At 35.6% G+C, this 18,615-nt stretch overlaps 1 protein-coding gene across 10 annotated transcripts in view; it reads right to left on the reverse strand.

Annotated features, from left to right (window-relative positions):
- TENM2 (teneurin transmembrane protein 2) overlaps positions 1 to 18,615 on the reverse strand; it is a 3,817,113-nt gene that overhangs the window by 2,285,130 nt on the left and 1,513,368 nt on the right. The gene's annotated exons all lie outside the window — the stretch shown is intronic.

The raw sequence follows: 18,615 nt of genomic DNA on the forward strand, positions 1-18,615 counted from the left end.
ACATAGTCTCTCCAATGTTGCCACCAGCCACCATCAAAAGTACATGCATGGCTTCAGGAGCAACAGGGGAGCCCCCAAAAACTCCCCGGAAAAGAAGAAAAGAGATCAATTTTTTAATTCCTGTAACTTTTACCTGCCACTTCATAAATCACTGGAGTGCTCAGTGATTTCATTTCTTATCTGTATAATGTGAAATATTAAGTCTGTGCTCCAGCTCTCAAAGAGAGTTGCCGAGAATGAATAAAATTGATGTTGCCTTCGGTCTTGAAATAGTCTGGAATAGACATTTTGACCATGACCTTGGCAAAAATGGAGATTCATTCCTACATTTTGTATTCCTCAGCTCAAAACAGGTATCTGGTGGAGTCCACTCCTACTCATGTAAAGATAAAAAAAATCCCAATCTTCCAGCCTTGTGGTAGAGGTGATGATAGGAGAGCACAATATGGAAAATAATGTTTCTTTCGACTATCTTCCACGAATCATGAGCCTTAGGAAGAAGTGGCTTTAGCAAATTGTTATTTGTATTCCCATATTATATTTAAAGCAATTGAAACCCAGAAGAGTTCAATTCTCTACTGTAAATTATAATGTAATTAAGTGGTAGAAGTAAAATATGATCATTGAAGTAGTGCTATTTCCATTTCACCTTCCTTTCATCATATCTTTGGGTAACTTATTCCTCACGGTCTGGGAACCTGCATTTAATTTTCTCCCCTTTTACTACCTCCCTCTACAGACAAATATGAGACAAGGTGATTCAAAATAAATGTATAAGCCTTAATAAACTTTGGCCAGATGTAATCCAAGTCTCAAGGTTATAAATCTCATTTTCAAATGTGTGCATCCTAGATCTTTATTTTGCTGGTTTCAATTGAATCAGTTTTCAGCCCTAACACTCAGACAAAATTCATAAATGATTCAAAAACTAAGTTATATTGGTGAACCCCAAATAAAACAAAGGTATCAGAACAAAGATGTAGGAAACCCTGGGGAGAAGTCAGAAACTGAGAGGGAAGAGGGCACATGGAGAGCCTTCTGGGAATGCTCATCGTGGTCTATTCATTAATGAGGATGCTTTTGACATGGATGTGTTCACCTTGTGGGAGAACCTGACCATTTACGGACTTTTCTGTATGTCTGCAATCCACCTATATACATATTTGTATATATGTAAAACACAGATAGTCTGTATATAGGTGATATAAGATTTTATATATAAAATCTCATAATTTAAGATTCAAGATGAGAGCATTCAGGGAATATACCTTTTCTCCAAACTAGTACATTCTTTTTATAAGGACTATTTGTAGAAGTTCATCTATTTAAACTTTGCAAGCTACATTTTAAGGGTCTTTTGACTTTGGAGAGTCAGCTATTCTAAAAGGACTTAAAAGAACAGAATATTCATCTCCAAATGATCTTCCTCAGAGAAGACAAAGATAAAGCACCAGAGGCGTTTTACCTCCAGATGGCACGTGAAACAGCATTTCCTCCCCTGCATTGGCTGAGGTAGGAAAGTTTCACTTTGCCTTAGGGTGATCAATTCACTGGCGGCTAATCACGATGGGTTTTGTGCGATATGGCGTCTGTCTAACAAGAGCGAAATGAAGACTGCCAGGTCGATGACACCTAGTAGACAACTGAACAGCCTTTAGATAGCAACGATCTCTGTCACAGTCAATCTCCCACAAACAGATGGCAAGAAGTGACTTAGAGTCGAAAGGTTTCATCTTCTGCCCCTAATCCCTAAGCTATCTGGCCCTGTCCCCTTCTTCTCTTGACAAATATGATGTTTCATTCTTTATTGATGCGAGACAGTACATGTGGTCTCTTTATTTAAATCTGAAGTGACCCAGGTAAGCAAGTGTTGAGAGGTTTCTTTAGATATATCCAAGCTAAAGGGATTAACTTTGGAGTAGCAGGCTATTTTTTCCCTATACCAGGGAAAAATAGGCAACTCATGGAGGGAAATAGGAGTCTAGTGAAAAAACAAACAAACACTGCTAAAACCAGAGAATGTTTACAAGTAATTCCCTAATCTAGAGGACATTTAGTTTTCTTGAATACATGAATATTTTATCAACTGGTAACATCAGGCCTTTCTATCCTTAAATATCTGTCCAAAATGTTTTATGTCATCTGTTGGCAAATGATTTTAACATTCACTTTTCACCTGATATATCGTCCCGCTCGTACAATTCATTTCAGAGGCATAACTTGTTTTCTTTGCTAAGATTTCATTTCCTCCCATCTCAGAATTTGATGAAATCTATTTCTTAGTTCCTCGTCTTCCAGTGAAAGCTGACAACAAGTATCAGACCAAATGTAGCTGTCCCATATGAAGTAATTCATTTCTGTCAAAGATTAGACATTATTTTTTTTTCTTGACATAAGATGACTGATACTGTGCTGTTGGATCCAGAGGGGCAAGTTAACCACTTAAGGACTAAGACTCATTTTTAAAAAAAATAATATACATTCAGAAGATTAGACTTTTATTCTGGGGGTTAGAAGGCAAGTACTGCCAAGAAACGAGATAGTAATAAGAGTTGAGAAAAGCAGAATAATTTAAAATTAACACCACTTTTGGCCAAGAGCAGGGAAAGGGCAATTCTGGTCTTAAAAGGAGTTTTATTATTTGTCCATTTTGTAGTTGTGACAGAGAGAAACATAGCTCTTCTTACAGTGTGCATTTGGCAGCTCTAGCAACAAGAGGGTGGATCCCATTCTAGCATAGTTAAAGTAATATAAAAAAAAAATAGGCATCTTTAACAATACAGTGCAGGCCAGGCACAGTGGCTCAAACCTGTGATCCCAGCACTTTGGGAGGCCAAGGCAGGTGGATCACAAGTTCAGGAGTTAAAGACCACCCTGATCAATATGGTGAAACCCCGTCTCTACTAAAAATACAAAAATTAGTCAGGCGTGGTGGTGGCATGCCTGTAGTGCCAGCTACTCGTGAGGCTGAGGCAGGAGAATCACCTGAATCTGGGAGGTGGAGGCTGCAGTGAGCCAAGATTGCACCATTGCACTCCAGCCTGCGTTACAGAATGAGACTCCATCTCAAAAACAAAACAAAACAAAGCAGTGAAGTCTACAGATGATATGCTTTAGCATCCCAAAGGAAAATTTTTGAAAGAAAACTTAGATAAGGCAAGGATCCCTAGAATTTGAACCATGTGCTCTTTTTCCTATGGTATTTTAGCAAGTGTTGTTTGAAAGAAAATGGGAATTCCTAAAGCTGTAAGCTGTTTCCTGTCAGATTGGAAGCTCACCATAGGGAAATGAAAATAAAATCTAATGGGTTGATCTTTCTATCCATATTCCTACCCTGAATGAAATAGCACAGTTTGAGTGTGTTCTATAGGCTGGACTTCTTTGTTGTAATTTTTTGTTAACAGAAAAAGTCCTCATGTCAAAGAAAGCAAATAAGCAGATATCTAGCAAAAGAAGAAAAATAAAAAATCTACTTGAAAAACTAATTCACTACACAAAGGCATAGAACCAGCCATCAGATGACAATGACTTTTTTTTTCCCCATTGGTACAAACAAGCTCTGATGAGTCTTTTACTATTCTGGGTGTCAGTTTTTTCATTTTTCCAATATGAACAATAAATAAAGAAAGCCTCTTTATTGATTCCTATAAGGATGAATTTGCAGATCAAATTAGGAGACTGCTTTGAAAAACTAAGAGGTGGTAAGCAGTGGTAAAGGCTTTTTAATGGAGATCTCAGAAAGCTTCCTATTTGCTTAGCCACAGAATATAGCATTTCCTGTAGATGGCAGAGAAAATAAAGACGATTTTACAATGGTCTTTTTGTTTTGTGTCCCTACTAGTTATAGCAGGGTATAGATGCAAGAAGTGATGTGATTTTCTGATTACTGGTTTACATTGTAAATAGGTTATTTAGGGGACTAAGGGAAAACAATCAAATTGAGGCCCTATTATCATCAGGTACTTTGTTAAACATTTGTATACATTATCTCATTTAATCCTCAAATGTACTCTAAGTTTCTGAGATTCTTCCAGAAAACTGAGGCTTTTAAGAACACAGTGGAAAGAAATTAAATGCTGGTACCTAAATTCCAATCCAAGTCTTCTTTATTTTTTTTTTTTCCCCCAGATGCAGTGTTCCTTCCTTTGTTGCCCAGGCTAGAGTGTAGTGGCAAGGTCTTGGCTCACTGCAGCCTCTGCTTTCTGAGTTCAAGCAATTCTCCTGCCTCATCTTCCCAAGTAGCTGGGATTACAGACACGCGCCACCATACCTGGCTAATTTTTTTTTTTTTTTTTTTTTTTTTAATTTTTAGTAGAGAGGGGGTTTCACCATGTTGATCAGGCTGGTCTCAAACTCCTGACCTAAAGTAATCCACGCACTTTGGCCTCCCAAAGTGCTGAGATTACAAGTGTGAGCCACCTTACCCAGCCGAAAGTCTTATTTCTAACTGCAACTAAATGGACACAGTGACTGCAGCCCTCTTCTCTTCCCTCCATGCTGTATACCGTCACCAGGAGAATCTCAAGGCATTAACAACACCTGGGCAATGCTAGAAAGTGCTGCCGCAGAGGAGAGAAGGACTGCACGCGTTTACTTAGTCATTCACTCATTCATTCAACAAATAGTTATAGAGCAACCCTTTTGTGCTTAGCATAGTTCTAGGAATCGAGGAGGAGCAGTGAACGACAGAAAAAAATGTTTCTGCCGTTTTGTAGCTTACATTTTATTAGCGAAAATACTAAATAAGCCAGATCATCACACAAAAAGCTGAAATTTTAGTAGTATATTAATTAGCTTTGTATACTCTGAGGGTAATGCGTTTCAAATGATTTACCAACATTATAGGCATATTCTAAGAGACCAATATTTGCTTTCATTTGGCTAAAAGTGAGACATGCAACATTCCAAAACACTCTATATGAAACTGAAATTAAACATATTTTAACTATTATCACCAGGTAACGTAGTTTCATGTTTTTAGAAATATGTTTTTCAATAAAACTTATTAACAGTCTATTTGTCCTAGATCAATTTCATAGTTTTTGTAAGTGGTTATTAAATCAATTATCTATGTGTCTTTGAGAAGTAACTAACTTGCTAGGTGTAAAACACGATTAGCTAACATATCTATACAAACCCTTTCAATTCTGCCATATTTTTATGAAAAAAATAAAGCAGCAAAATTTCACTATAAATCCCAGATTTGAACTAATTCCCATGAAGCAAAATGGCACAATATCCTTGGGATAATATATTGGTCTTGGTAAAAGTCATCTTCATATTAGCTTTCTTGGTTCCTGTATAACGCAATGAGAATTCAAACGTTGGATCTAGTTATTTATCCTTATCTCTTCACCCCGTTAACTAATTCACTGCCATTTAAATTGAACTTAGCTCCCTGTTCTCCCTGCACATGCATGACTTGACATTTACACTCATTAAATTTCATATTCCATCCCCCCTGAACCGTTTAGCAAAGGAATTTCTACAAAACAACTAGATCTTGTGTTATTGTTGGTGTGTCATTCCATTTATTTTATTTTCAACTGCAAACTTTACAACATTTATCTAAGAAATATATTAATACCATCTACTATAAATATTAGTCAACTGAACTTCCATTTTTAATTGTGGGGAAATTTTTGTTTTACATCCACTGAAAAACGCATTACAAGTCCTAAGATGCAGCTAATTGTTTTTATTTTAGAAATTTATAATATTATATGCAATTTCAACTTATAAAAGGCTAGTGAGGCAAAGTGAAAAAGTCATTCCTGTCTAAATTCAGTGAATTTTAAAAGTAACAATTAATATAATTTCTTATTTAGTATTCAAAGTGATTTATATCAGTTTCAAAGCTTTATCTCTGTTTTGATTTCTATCAGTTTAAATACTGGCTTTGGCTAATGAAGTATACTCTGCAATAATTTTGAAAATGTACTGTTGAGGCTTCTGTGTATCATCCAGTAAATACTGGGGTTATAGTTTTCTTTATGTGACATTTAGCCAGGTCTAATTTTCAGATTTTTAATAAAAATTATTGAAATGAGGTTTATACTTATGTTTTCCTTTTTCAGAGCAGTTATTTGCCAGGAAAATGACTTCCAACCTAAGCAAATGTAGGTAGGTTATTATTTTTGGTGCCTTATGAGATGAGAGACTATGTTATCTAGATACTTCCCCCCACCCCCCCGAAGGGAGTCTCACTCTGTTGCTCAGGCTAGAGTGCGGTGGCACAATCTTGGCTCACTGCAACTTCCACCTCCTGGATTCAAGCAATTGTCATGCCTCAGCCTTCCAAGTAGCTAGAATTACAGGCATGTGCCAACAAACCCAGCTAATTTTTGTATTTTTAGTAGAGATGTGGTTTCACTATGTTGGCCAGGCTAGTCTTGAACTTCTGACCTCAGGTGAACTGCCCACCTCGGCCTCCCAAAGTGCTGGGATCACAGGCGTGAGCCACTGCACCCAGCCATTATCTAGATACTTTAACTCTTTTCCTAGTTTATTAAAACTCACTCCTAACCTTGTTAAGCTAATTAAGATCTTACCCTCACTATTCCTAAAAACATAGACAGACATACACACAAACATACACATAAATATATATATATTTATGTGTGTATATATATACACACATAAATATATATATGTTTAACTGGCAACATGAAGAAAAGCTTCATTTTTCCTCTTGTATGAAAGGCCATTACATGATTTTATTTTTGGTTGAACTTTGTTTTGTTCCATTTTTGGCACTATATTGAAAATATTTTCTCGTCGAACTGAATATTGCATGCTATGGGTACCATACTTTCTATCAATTCCCTTTGAATACATTATATACACTTGCCGAATTTTATTTTACAATGATCTTAATACTGAACCAGTTTATTGCCCCTTAGAGGTTTTTCATGGAGCCATGGTTTACTAACAATTAGCTTTAAAAATCTGCCACACATAAAAATATTTATGCTTAGTTTACATATACTCCCCTGGAGACAGAAAGATAAAACTGGTATGCACTCCCCCTGAGATATCTCTGCACATCATTACATTTTAAGCAGCTTATGTTGATAGTTATTCTCTGGCCTGTAAAGTAGACAAAAATATGTCCTTTTATTAAAACAATATTTTCACATGCTGATTTACCTATAGCTTTTTTGCTTCTATTCATTCACATGCACACCCACACTCACACCTACGTGCTGCTAAAGACTGTCAAGAGGACAATATCTGCAACAGGAAAGAACTGGCATAGATCATTTTTAAAAATTTCTCCAGTTCTGTCTGAAGGTAGTCATGTGTTGGTTGAAGCAAATAAAATTGTTTTCCAATGGCATTATCTGAAAGTACTGATATTGGAAACAACGATCGATTTTAAAAATAGGCAACCTACAGGTATGCCATCATTTATTAACAACATTTGTGATACTCTGTGGCTCTCCTACTACAGATAAATTATTTTACAGGGATTATTCCCCACAACATTTAAAATTTACAGAATAAATGCATTCATTATTCAATCTACTCTCTTCCATGTATTGACATGAGTAGGATGTTACCTCCTTTTGAAACACTTTGGCTTTTATTGAAACTGTATTACATGCTAAATTAATAGTTAAATTCAGTATGTGTTAAATTCATGGTTAATTTCAGAGTCATTATAATTTCAAACATAACTCTTTAGTCATATTTCCCGATTTGGGACATCTTCTTTTTTAATAAAAACAAATGAAGTGCTTATGATTTTTTCTGTTTGTACTTCCTTTTCTAAAAAGACAAAAACAAAAACAAAAACCTGTTGGAGGAGAAATGGAACATCAATCCAAATTCTAGCATGCTATTGTATAGGCTGCTGATTGTAAGAACATAAGAAAGACAGTGTTGTATGGTGGAGGGAATCTGACACATGCATTGATGATTTGTGGTTCTGGCTCTCTCCCTCCCTGGTGATGTGATCTGAGGATAGTCTCCTAATGTTTCTCTTCTTAATTAGTTAAAAGGACTAATGCTAGGGAATTCTGCATACTAATTGTGCAACTCTTAGGTTACAGAAAGAGCACTTTGTACAAGATAAGACAAGAAGAAAATATGGAAAAATGTCAAGCACATTTTTAAAGAAGCATGTGTTGTTTTCAAGGTTTGACTTGATGAGCTTTGTGAAATAGCAGTGATATCCAGGGAGGTGACTTCTATGTATACTCGAAGTTAGACTCACTTACCAAGATCTGAGGAACTATTTGGCAACATTTCATCAGAAGAATATCAGGATATTTATAACTATACATTTCAGATGGTCCAATTTGAGCACAGAAATATATAAAAGAATTTTATGAACCAGCATTAATTCCTGATTTAATTACTATTCCCTAGGACAGTTTCGGAGACAGGGACTAAGGATGTTGATAGGGACTTAAAGCTGGAAAGGAAGGCAAGGGGTAGATTTTTAAAGAGCTTGAATTATATCTCAAGGCTTAAGAGTATTTATTCTGAAGACAATAGAAACCTTTTCCACCACCCACCCCAGAGAATTAAACAGACTAACAATTAATATATAAATATTTGCTGGTGACGGTGGCTAAACACAGAGTTGAGAGAGAAATCTTAAGGAGTGGTGCATGTCAAATGATGTTGAGAGCCTGAATTAAGGCAGTCTATAAACATTAGAAAGAAATTTTAGATGAGAGACTGTCTCTAAGATGACTCTCAGTGATCAGTGCCTTAAGATACTTATGCCCTTATATAATTCTTTCCTCTTAAGTGCATGCTAAACTCATTGCCTCCCTTATGCAAATAGAATATGGCAGAAGTGATGGAATGACCCTTCTAAGATTAAGTCACAGACTATGATTTTTTTCTTGTGTGCCCTCTCTTACTTTCCCTTGGACTGTTGCCCTGAGAGAAAGTATTTGCCATGCTGTGAGCTATCCCTGTGGAGAGGCTCATGCAGTAAGGGAATAAAACCTGCCAATAACAACACTCAGGAGCTTGAAAGCAGATTCTCCCACCTTTAATCAAACCTTCAGATGAGACCACAGCCCCGGTTGACAACATAAGCACAGCTTTATGAGAGACCTTAAGCCAGGGACACCAAGCTATGACATGCCAGGATTCTTCACCAACAAATGTGAGCCAATGAATATTTATTGCTTTAAGTCACTACATTTTAAGGTAATTTAGTATGCAGCAACAGATAATAAACAGAAATTTAAAAGAGCATAGAGATAATAACAATGATAGTATTTCTTGATTTTTACCATGTTGCATATAACAGTCCTAAGATAAATAGAAATAATAGATTAAATTTTTTTGGAATTATATGAAACAAAGCTGCTATAAATAATGTAGAAACTAATGATGATACAAGAGTCAATGGGAAAGAGGACAGAAAGGTAAAAATAATTATTTAAGTACAAATGGTTTATAATATTATTTTAAATGCTAGTGGAAGCAAGGTGAGTTTATGTTAACTATTGGGGAAAATTTTTAATGTACAATATGTAAAATACATAATTATAAAAATACTTTTGATAATTTAAGAAAATTGTGCAAATCAAGTAGAAGTTATTTGAAGATATATTAAAAGTTAAATCCTTTATAATAAACAGGCAAAATGTAATAAACTTTTATTTCTTTACAACATTTTCCTGTTTCTTCTAGCTTGAACTTTATTATCTTGAATTGAAAAGAATTAACACTAAACCATTTATTATTTTGTGAACCATGAAAGTAAAAAAAACCAGCCAATGTTTGTTGAACATTCTATGTAACAGGCTCAGCCTTATCTGTTTTTAGTATTATCTTGTTAATTTCTTACTTTAAGGAGCTATGGTTAGGATAGTAAAACTAAGAGTAAGAGATTTTTAATAGTAAGTCTCCCATCTAGGTAAGTGTTAAGTCTAATAAACAGATTCGCCTGTGATTTCAAACTCTTTCAACCCATTATGTCATCTAATTAGGCAACTGAGATGATATATCTCTAAGTTCTGTTCAGGTAGCAAAGTGCTATAAAGAGTGAGGTATTACTGTTGTCACGTATCTTTCTAATCTACACTTTCTGATATTGTTTAAACATATTTTTAGGGTAACTTTTTCCTTATTGAATCACTTTCAGAATCAAACAACACCCCATTCCCTGTTACTTTCCGAATCATCTGGCTTTATACAGAGCAGTAACATTCCTCTCAACCAGTTTAATACATTTTCCTAAGAAAGTAGCAATCACCTCAGATAACATAGCCTGTTTCTTCATCACATGCGGCTAGGTCCAATGATTCAGATGTGGCAAATCACACACGCTGTGAGAGTCTCTGATAGTTGGACCTGTCTCCCATACTTCCACATAACAAGCATCTCTCCTTAAGTTTCAAAGTGATCATTTAAAATGCAGGGCTCACTAACTCTTCTTTCTAAGTTGTACATTTTGTATTCCAGACTCCTGGTGTGCTGACCAAGCCACAAGTGATCTTCACCTTTCTACCTTCGTTAAGCTCAGGCACATTCTGGGCAATTTCTGTCTAATTGGTCTTCCTTGCCTGATTACTGTCAGCTGGTGGTGTTCCTGTGCTGAAGTGCAATGTCAAACAGCACAATATACCTTATTTTCTCACATAATCACTCTCTGCCCAGCAGAATCAAGAACATAACATGCTAAATTACTATGATTGTTGGGATATCATTTGAGAAATACAGGCTTAAAAAAAAATGCTGGGTTTGGAGGACTACGACTGCCCAAATTGCATTTTTTGCTTTTTCTCTTTTTGTTTTAGCACATAACTATGCAACTCAGTGGAGGGAACAGCAATTCCAGCTCATCATGAGTTGTAAGAAATAATGCCAATGCCAAAAATCTGGACAGATGATAATCTCCCATTTGCTTTTTTCCTGCTAAAATATGTAAGTACAGAATAAGAATGTTTTATGTAAAGTGAACTAGCATTCCACTGGGTCAACTCAGAAGAGGTGCTCTTGCTGAAGGGAGAAAAAAAGTTATATTTCAAAGAACAGTCTTTCTTTTATTCCTAGGATTTGGGAGCTTCCTCCTCTTGTTGCAACCTGAGCATTATAATTTTGACATTTGTTGAACCACTGAACATTTTCTGATGTCGCTTTCATGGTTTAGTAGGCACTTCATTCTTTTGTTATCTCTGTGCCAAACCAACAGCTCTCTGCCCCTTCCTCAACAGAGGGCTGTTGCATAACCATCTCTTCCTGGGTTGGTTGGGGAGGTCTGCATTAGCAACTGGAAAGTAACAGTTCAGGAAAAGACAAAAAGACACAGGTGTGCTCGGGTTGTAAGAAACAATGACAATATTATCTGATAATAAAATACAGAAGAATAGTGTTTAAAATAATTTAGATTAAAAAAAAAACAGTTCAAACAGTGGCTCTGTCAATGGCTGCTTTATGTCTTGGCTTCTTCATCTGAAATACAGGCATAATAATTTGTCGTGTACCTTAAGGTTGTTCTAAGAGTTCAATGAAATTAAACAAGGCAGTATTTATAAAATGATTTGCATAGTGCCTGATGCATAGCGTATGTTGGATAAATGTTAGCTTTTCTTAGTAGTATTTTTGTTAGCAGCAGCTATTCTTTTTAGGCTGATGCAACTATTATCATCAGGTTGGCAAAAACAGCAATTACTTTCCAACCTAATACGAGGAAGTCTGTAATTATTCACTCCTTCGTATCTCCACAATAAGTCTTAAAGGCATTAATATACTTTTTGATTTATTTTTATTTTTTTTTGCCAGAATAGAAATCTGAGACTTACAAAGAATGTGTATACTAGCATGAACTTTTTAAAAATTATTTCACAGTGATGACAAAGACATTGGTCTTCCCAAACAAAACTTCCTCTTGAAAGCAAATGCAGCAGTACTTGTGAATAGTGGGATGGAATTTGATAAAGTTCTTACAGTTTTATTTTTATCAGATGTTACCCATTCATTTCATTTTATTCAACTAATATTTAGGCACTGCTCTAGGTGCTTAGGGGAAGATCAATGAACAAAAGACACTGATTCTTGCTCTCAAGGAGCATATATCCTAGTGGAGACAGACACTAAACAGAACAAATCTACAAAGCATATGGTTTGAAAGCAATGAGTGCTATAATAATGACAACAATCATAAAAGTGGGTCAGAATCAGGGGACAGGAGTGCCAGGTGAGAGAGGGCAAGCCGTTCTTTTAGATAGGGTCGTCAGGGCAGACCTCCTTGAAAATGTGGATGTGAACAAAGCTCAATGAGAAGCAGTGTCCCAGTTTGAGAAAAGGCTCCGAGTCAGGATCATCTCTGGCACACCTGAGGAGCAGCCAGGAGAACAACCAGCTGCAGCACGGTGAGGGCAGTGTTTGTTGGTGACACGTTTGAAAAGGTCCCTATTACCTTATAGGTCAGTGATAGGGATTTGACTCTTACTCTCAGTGAAAGGGACAACTGTTAGAAATTTTTCAGCACAAGAATTTATTCATATATCTATCACATTGTATTGTCATTACCTGATGGCTATTATTTGACTTTCTACAAATAGTAATTGACTGCAGGAAGGCTTTTCTACTGGGGTGATATTAGGAGAAGAGGACTGTGGGTTTAAATCTAAAAAGAGGGGTAGAAATGTAGCCAAAGATTAAAATTTGGTCCCAGGCAGGGTGAAAGAAGATACCAACCCAGCAACCCAAAAGGTAAGGTTCACACCTAAGGTAAATCAGTAGAAAGATAAATGACCATACAAAGTTACACCCTGGGTCAAAATGTCCAATCGCTACAGAGATTAGCTCTAGGAAACAATGCTGACAACTGCAGCAAAGCAGTGTGCACCCTACTTAGGGAGAGTACCATTGCTCCACTCCAGCCAGTTTCTGCCATGAAGCTTCACACTTCTTGGAAGAAAATGGGAATCTACATTTTTTAAATGACAGTTTCACAACTTTGAAGTGCTGGATGCAAAAACAAAAACAATGACTACGTGGTTCAAACAAAATCTATCTGTAAACAGCATGTGAACTAAGACTTGCTCATAGAGGTAAGCGCACAACTTTTGTTGCAGAAATGAGTAAAAAGAGGAAGATCTCAGGAAGGTGTCACGTGGCCATCCTGGAGACCGACTCTTTAGTGCAAGTGTAAAGACCTCTTATTTTCAGTAGATGTGACCAGAAGGCAGTGCTCACTGCCTTTGTTACACCACTCTTCCAAGGTTCCTACAGTATTTTTCTAAAGACTGACAAACTGTTTTAAGAAGAAAGAAAAAATGTCGTGGAATGATTAGTCATCTTCTGTAAATGTGCATTTCAGGCAGGTTGTCAGCCATTTGGAAATGCTTTTGTCCTGGAAAGAATGAATAAAGTACTGCGTGTGTTTCTGTGTGTGTGTTACTCATGACATAATTCTTGCTTTTTCTTTCAGCGTCACTTCTTTTACAATTCTTCTTAGACTCCAACATAATAAATTTCTTATTTCTTTCACTTATCCAATAGGACATTAATATTCATTTTCTCCCCTCTCTTTCTTGTCCTCTCTCTTCTGCCAGTTTGTTTCTCTATCTCTGAACTCTGGTTGTTTACTATGTCCTCTGCCAGAAGACTGTGAGCTACTTGTCTCAGTTTGATGAGTTTCTGTTTCTACCCATCCTTCATTCCTGACTTTCCAAGCTGGAGTTACCAACATCCCGTGGCCACTGAACTACTTCATATATGTATATCACATTTTATTGTCATTACCTGACTTCTTGTATAAATCCCCATTACTATACAACTTTAAGAGAATTGAAACTCTATTTTCTTCACTTGTTCATTATTTTAGCCTAATCTCATGACAATGTCCAGACATAGAAAATGCTGAATATTCATTCATTATATAGAGATTATATCTAGCTACAATTTTTAATGACTATTTGGATTTATTAGTAGAGTCCACCTAATTAGAGAAGATATTTTAATCTAAAACTGAACATGATTGAGTAATTTTTCTGTTCATTTTTGTAACTATATGCAACCTTGTTTTGTTATTTCAATGTATTACTCTGTGGAGGATTTCCTTGACTATAAAATCATAAATCGCTTCCGTATAAAATGCCCCCACAGTGCAAACAATATGGTGTTAGAGGCTTAGTAAAAAATTTAGAAATAAAATAAATGGATATAAAATATTGGAACTTTTAAAAACTGAGATTGAGTTTGTTGTTTGTAACGAGGTGCTTTAAATTCAGAAGCAGATTCCGTATCATTATTTTTTCTTTTAAGGCTTTTTCATGGTATCTCTCTTGCTTGAGCAATCCTATTTATTAAATTTCAAAGAAACCTGAGAGATCACAGATCGGGTAGATATTTATACTCAGATCATAACATATACATCAAAAGAAAGATTGAGTGAATAACACAAAGGCCAACTGGAGTATACACAATGTGTTGTGTGTTTCAGGTTGCATTTTTTATACTGGATTTTTTTTTTAAGATGGAAGGCATATTTTCAGAAATCATTCATTCTACTGCGAGGCTTTCATCCAGTAGTAGATATTACATTACATTGTATGTGTGGTGCATAAATACTAAAAGCAAAAGGATGGTTATTTTACTCCTCCAGAATCAACATTTGCTTATAAGACTTATATCCATAATTCTTCTGGAAGTAAATGTTCCCCCTTAAATAAGTTCCTAGTCTTTCAATTAGAGATATAAAACAAGTTCGCTCTATTTTACTGTAGCAGAAAATGAAATAAACTGAGACCTGGAAATCTGTCTATATATGAAAGCCCTGCTGACGTTGTCTCCTTTTAAAATCATTAAAGGAACTATAACAAATTGCATCCTTTGAAATGGAAATTACATAACTTCCAAATTCACTCCTCAGGAACTGTTTTTTTCCCTTGGATGATATGTTCTCAATACGATTTTTTTCCAGACTGCACTTTTCCTTTGCTTTCACACCTCCAGGTTTAATCCCAATCAAAGCTAGCAAGTTCCATCCCTGTGGGGCACTAAAGAGAATTGTTTCACATTGTTACTGGGAGGATTTGTGACTTTAATTATTTTTGCAATTATTTGCTACAATTCAACTGTGATTTTATTCTATAATCACAGTTTTACTTCCTGATCAATTATTTGATGCCTCTTCAAAACAACTCGGCTAATCTAACTTTGGGCCTTACACATAATGTTTCATGCGTGCTCATAGTTGGTTTCTTGTTGGAATACTTCAGAAAAGCAATAAACCTTCCCATGGGGCATACACCGTTTGCAACTTTTCTGTAACAATTTAATTAGTAAAATTATCAGAAAGATACTTCATATCATTGTGATGTTTCATCTCATTTTATGTTTCCAATCAGCAGCCCCTTTACTTCTTAACTCAGATATGAAAATCTAGATCATGATTAAGTTATTAAGCCAGAGTACACTTCTTTAGAGAGACCCATAAAAGTTACATTCCTTTCTATGTTTGCCCAGTAATTTTATTCTGAGTATTTACTTTGTGTATTTCTATTGAAAAAGTTCACAATCCTGTTTGTTCCCCTACCTATACTATTTTTTACTAGTTAGTTAATTTACCTTCCCTAATAAAACATGCAATGTACATTTTCAGGAAAGAGACATTGTTTTTAAAAAATCAGAGGGAAGTAAACTACTATATATATATATATACATACACATTCGGGTTTTACACAAGTGCTCAATTATTCTTAAGAAGTGAGCTTTAAACTGACTCTCCAAAAATACTTTTTTAACCTCATCCATATGACCATATAGATTTGTTATTAGCTAATATTTATCTTGGCATCTCATATAAACTGATTTTTTTTCAAAGGGTCCCATAAAGTACCTGCTGCTAGGTATGACAGAAAAGCAATATAATTTGATCAGGGCCCATAAGCCAAATAAAACAACAGATCTGATCATATAACTCAACTATGTATCTTTAGACTTTTTCAGACTACCAGTGTCATGTTGATCAATGATACTGTTGTGCATAAGTTGAGAAAAATATGAAGGTTACAGCCTAGAAATATTTGGGTTTCCTGAGTGTTTTGTTTCCTATGGCTGCAGTAAAAAAATACCACAAACTTAGTAACTTAAAGCAACACAAATTCATTATCCTATAGGTATGGATCTCAGAAATCCCAAAAGGGTCCTACTTGGCCAAAATCAAAGTGTCCATAAGGCTGCATTCCTTTCTGGAGGTTCTAAGGGAGAATGTCTTTTCTTGCTATTTTCAGCTTCTAGGGGCCACCCCTGTTGGCTCGGAACTCCTTTCCTTCATCTTCAAAGCCAGCGACGGCCAGTTGAGTCTTTCTCACATCACATCACTCTGACACTGACTCTCCTCCCTTCCTCCCTTCTCCACATTTAAAGACTCTTATGACTATACTGGGTTTACCTGGATAATCCAGTTTAATCTTCCTTTTAAAATTCAGATGATTAGAAACCTTAATTTAATCTGCAGCCTTAAACCTCCTTTGCCATGTAATGTAACATATTCACAGGTTCTGGGGGTTAGGAGGAGACATCTTGGTAGAGGGGGGGAGGGCTATTCTTCGCCCGTCATAGTGAGGAATATGTGTAAGCCTTAAATAGAAGCTTTATAGGCTTCAAAGCATATCTATTCAAAGTCTGGATGAAAGTTTAACATTGGAATATTTTCTGAGGCCTTTTGCAAGTTGCTTCTATTTCACATTCCTATTTATTTCTTCATTACATAGTAGATAAAAGCAAAATAAATACTTTGAACTTTTCATACCCTTTATTACTTCATCGCCAATTTAAAAAACAATTTCATGTTTATACTTTGAAAAAATCGTGCCTAAACCCAACCAAACATTGCATTTGAAAGCCGTTTTCTATTAACTTTATCATACTGCATGTGGAAACTTGTTTTAATCAGAATAAGAAACAAATGCATAAACAGAGAGAGACAGATATATGAAATCAGAGCAATGGTAAAGTTAAAGCAGAAAAGAATATGCTACATTACATGACAAATCAGTCTGCAAATTTGCCTATCTGTTACACGATATTTCTGATCCAGCCATACACCTTTTCATCAATTACTCCTTCAATAAAACAAGGAACCATTGGTATATTTATTCATTTATTCACCCATTTATTATATATTTACTGAATGCCTATAATTTCTTAGGCTCAATCTTGGAATATCAAAGCAAGAAAAAACATTAGAAACAATTTTTAATATATCTATGGCAGCATGAAACCTCAAGCAACTTCTCACCTGGTATTCTACTCTGGTAAAATAAGGTATTTGATCACCAAATCCATGTCCTTATCTTAGCATATGACCAGCCTATATTCCAGTCTTTGCAGGACAGTGGCACTGTATGATTCTATACCAGTCAATGAAATAAATTATATATACCCTTCCTATGAGTTGTCTTTTTAATATTTTTCTCTTTTCCCTCTTCAGCTTTAAAGAATAGACACTAACCCACAAAATGACATTGGTAGTTACATTCAAAAGAGCAGAGCCCTAATATGGAAACATCCTGGGCTGCCGTTTCACTAATTGAAGGACTGGGACACATTCGGGCCTCCCAACCAGCAATGACATCAAGGTACTGTTATTTGAAATATAAGTAAATGTTACTGTGTTATATTTGAAATATAAGTGAATGTTACTGAGATTTTGGGATTCAGAGTCAGTAGTGTAATTGAACAAATGTAGAACAGAACAATGTGAACAAAAAATTACTTTTATATTCCATGTTCAAGTTAATTTTAAAAACATTATGGAAGATAAAAAAGCATAAAAAATATAAGGGCTACATCAGATAAGATTTGCATAGACATGATTTAGGGTAAACTGCAGCAGTAACTATAGAGAGAAAAGTTAAGAGATTCCAAAATCTCTATCAGATTTCAAAACTGCAGGCCAAAAAGCACTTTCTGGATGGAAGGGTCTTCTTCTGAAGGTATAATCACGAAAGTCCTTGCATGAAAACAAAAGCCATGAGAACTGGAGTGATGGGCATTGCAGTTTATGGAATGTAAGTCATATGGGCAATTCTAATAAAGATGCTTAAAGAATTGATCTTAAAAAAGAAAAAGAAAAAAAAAAGAAAAACCCAAAACACTCAGAGTGGGTGGGCCAGGAAAAAGCTGGGCCAGGAAAATCTAACAAATCCCAAGAGTAATAAAAAGAGAGCTAGCACAGAATACACATAAAGACCTAATAATAAATGGTGAGGATGCAAGCAAAGTTGCCAGAGTCTCGGAAAGAAAAGCGCTGCCACAGAACAGAGGACAATTCTGTCCAGACATTTCTCTGAGATTTAGAAGAATGGCTATGAGGCACTTCAGAGTCTAAGTTACCAATTATAAAATAAAGATTTTCGTATTGCATTAACAAAGCCAAATCCAACTCTGTACCACGTACAACAGACACACCTGAACAAAGCACTGCAGGGAGTATGAAAACAAAAGGATGCGCAGAATTTTAACAGGAAAACAAGAAGAAAACCTGGATTGCACTCTTAATATCAGAATGATGTTTAGAAATGAATGGAGTAATATTATGTAAAACAAGCAAGGGTGGTTTAGAATGCTAAAATGTATAACTCATATCAACCCTAACACTCACACATCATAATTATAGAACATGTAAGA

The sequence above is a fragment of the Saimiri boliviensis genome, chromosome 20 (assembly GCF_048565385.1).
Source record: "Saimiri boliviensis isolate mSaiBol1 chromosome 20, mSaiBol1.pri, whole genome shotgun sequence".
Classification (NCBI taxonomy): Eukaryota; Metazoa; Chordata; class Mammalia; order Primates; family Cebidae; genus Saimiri; species Saimiri boliviensis.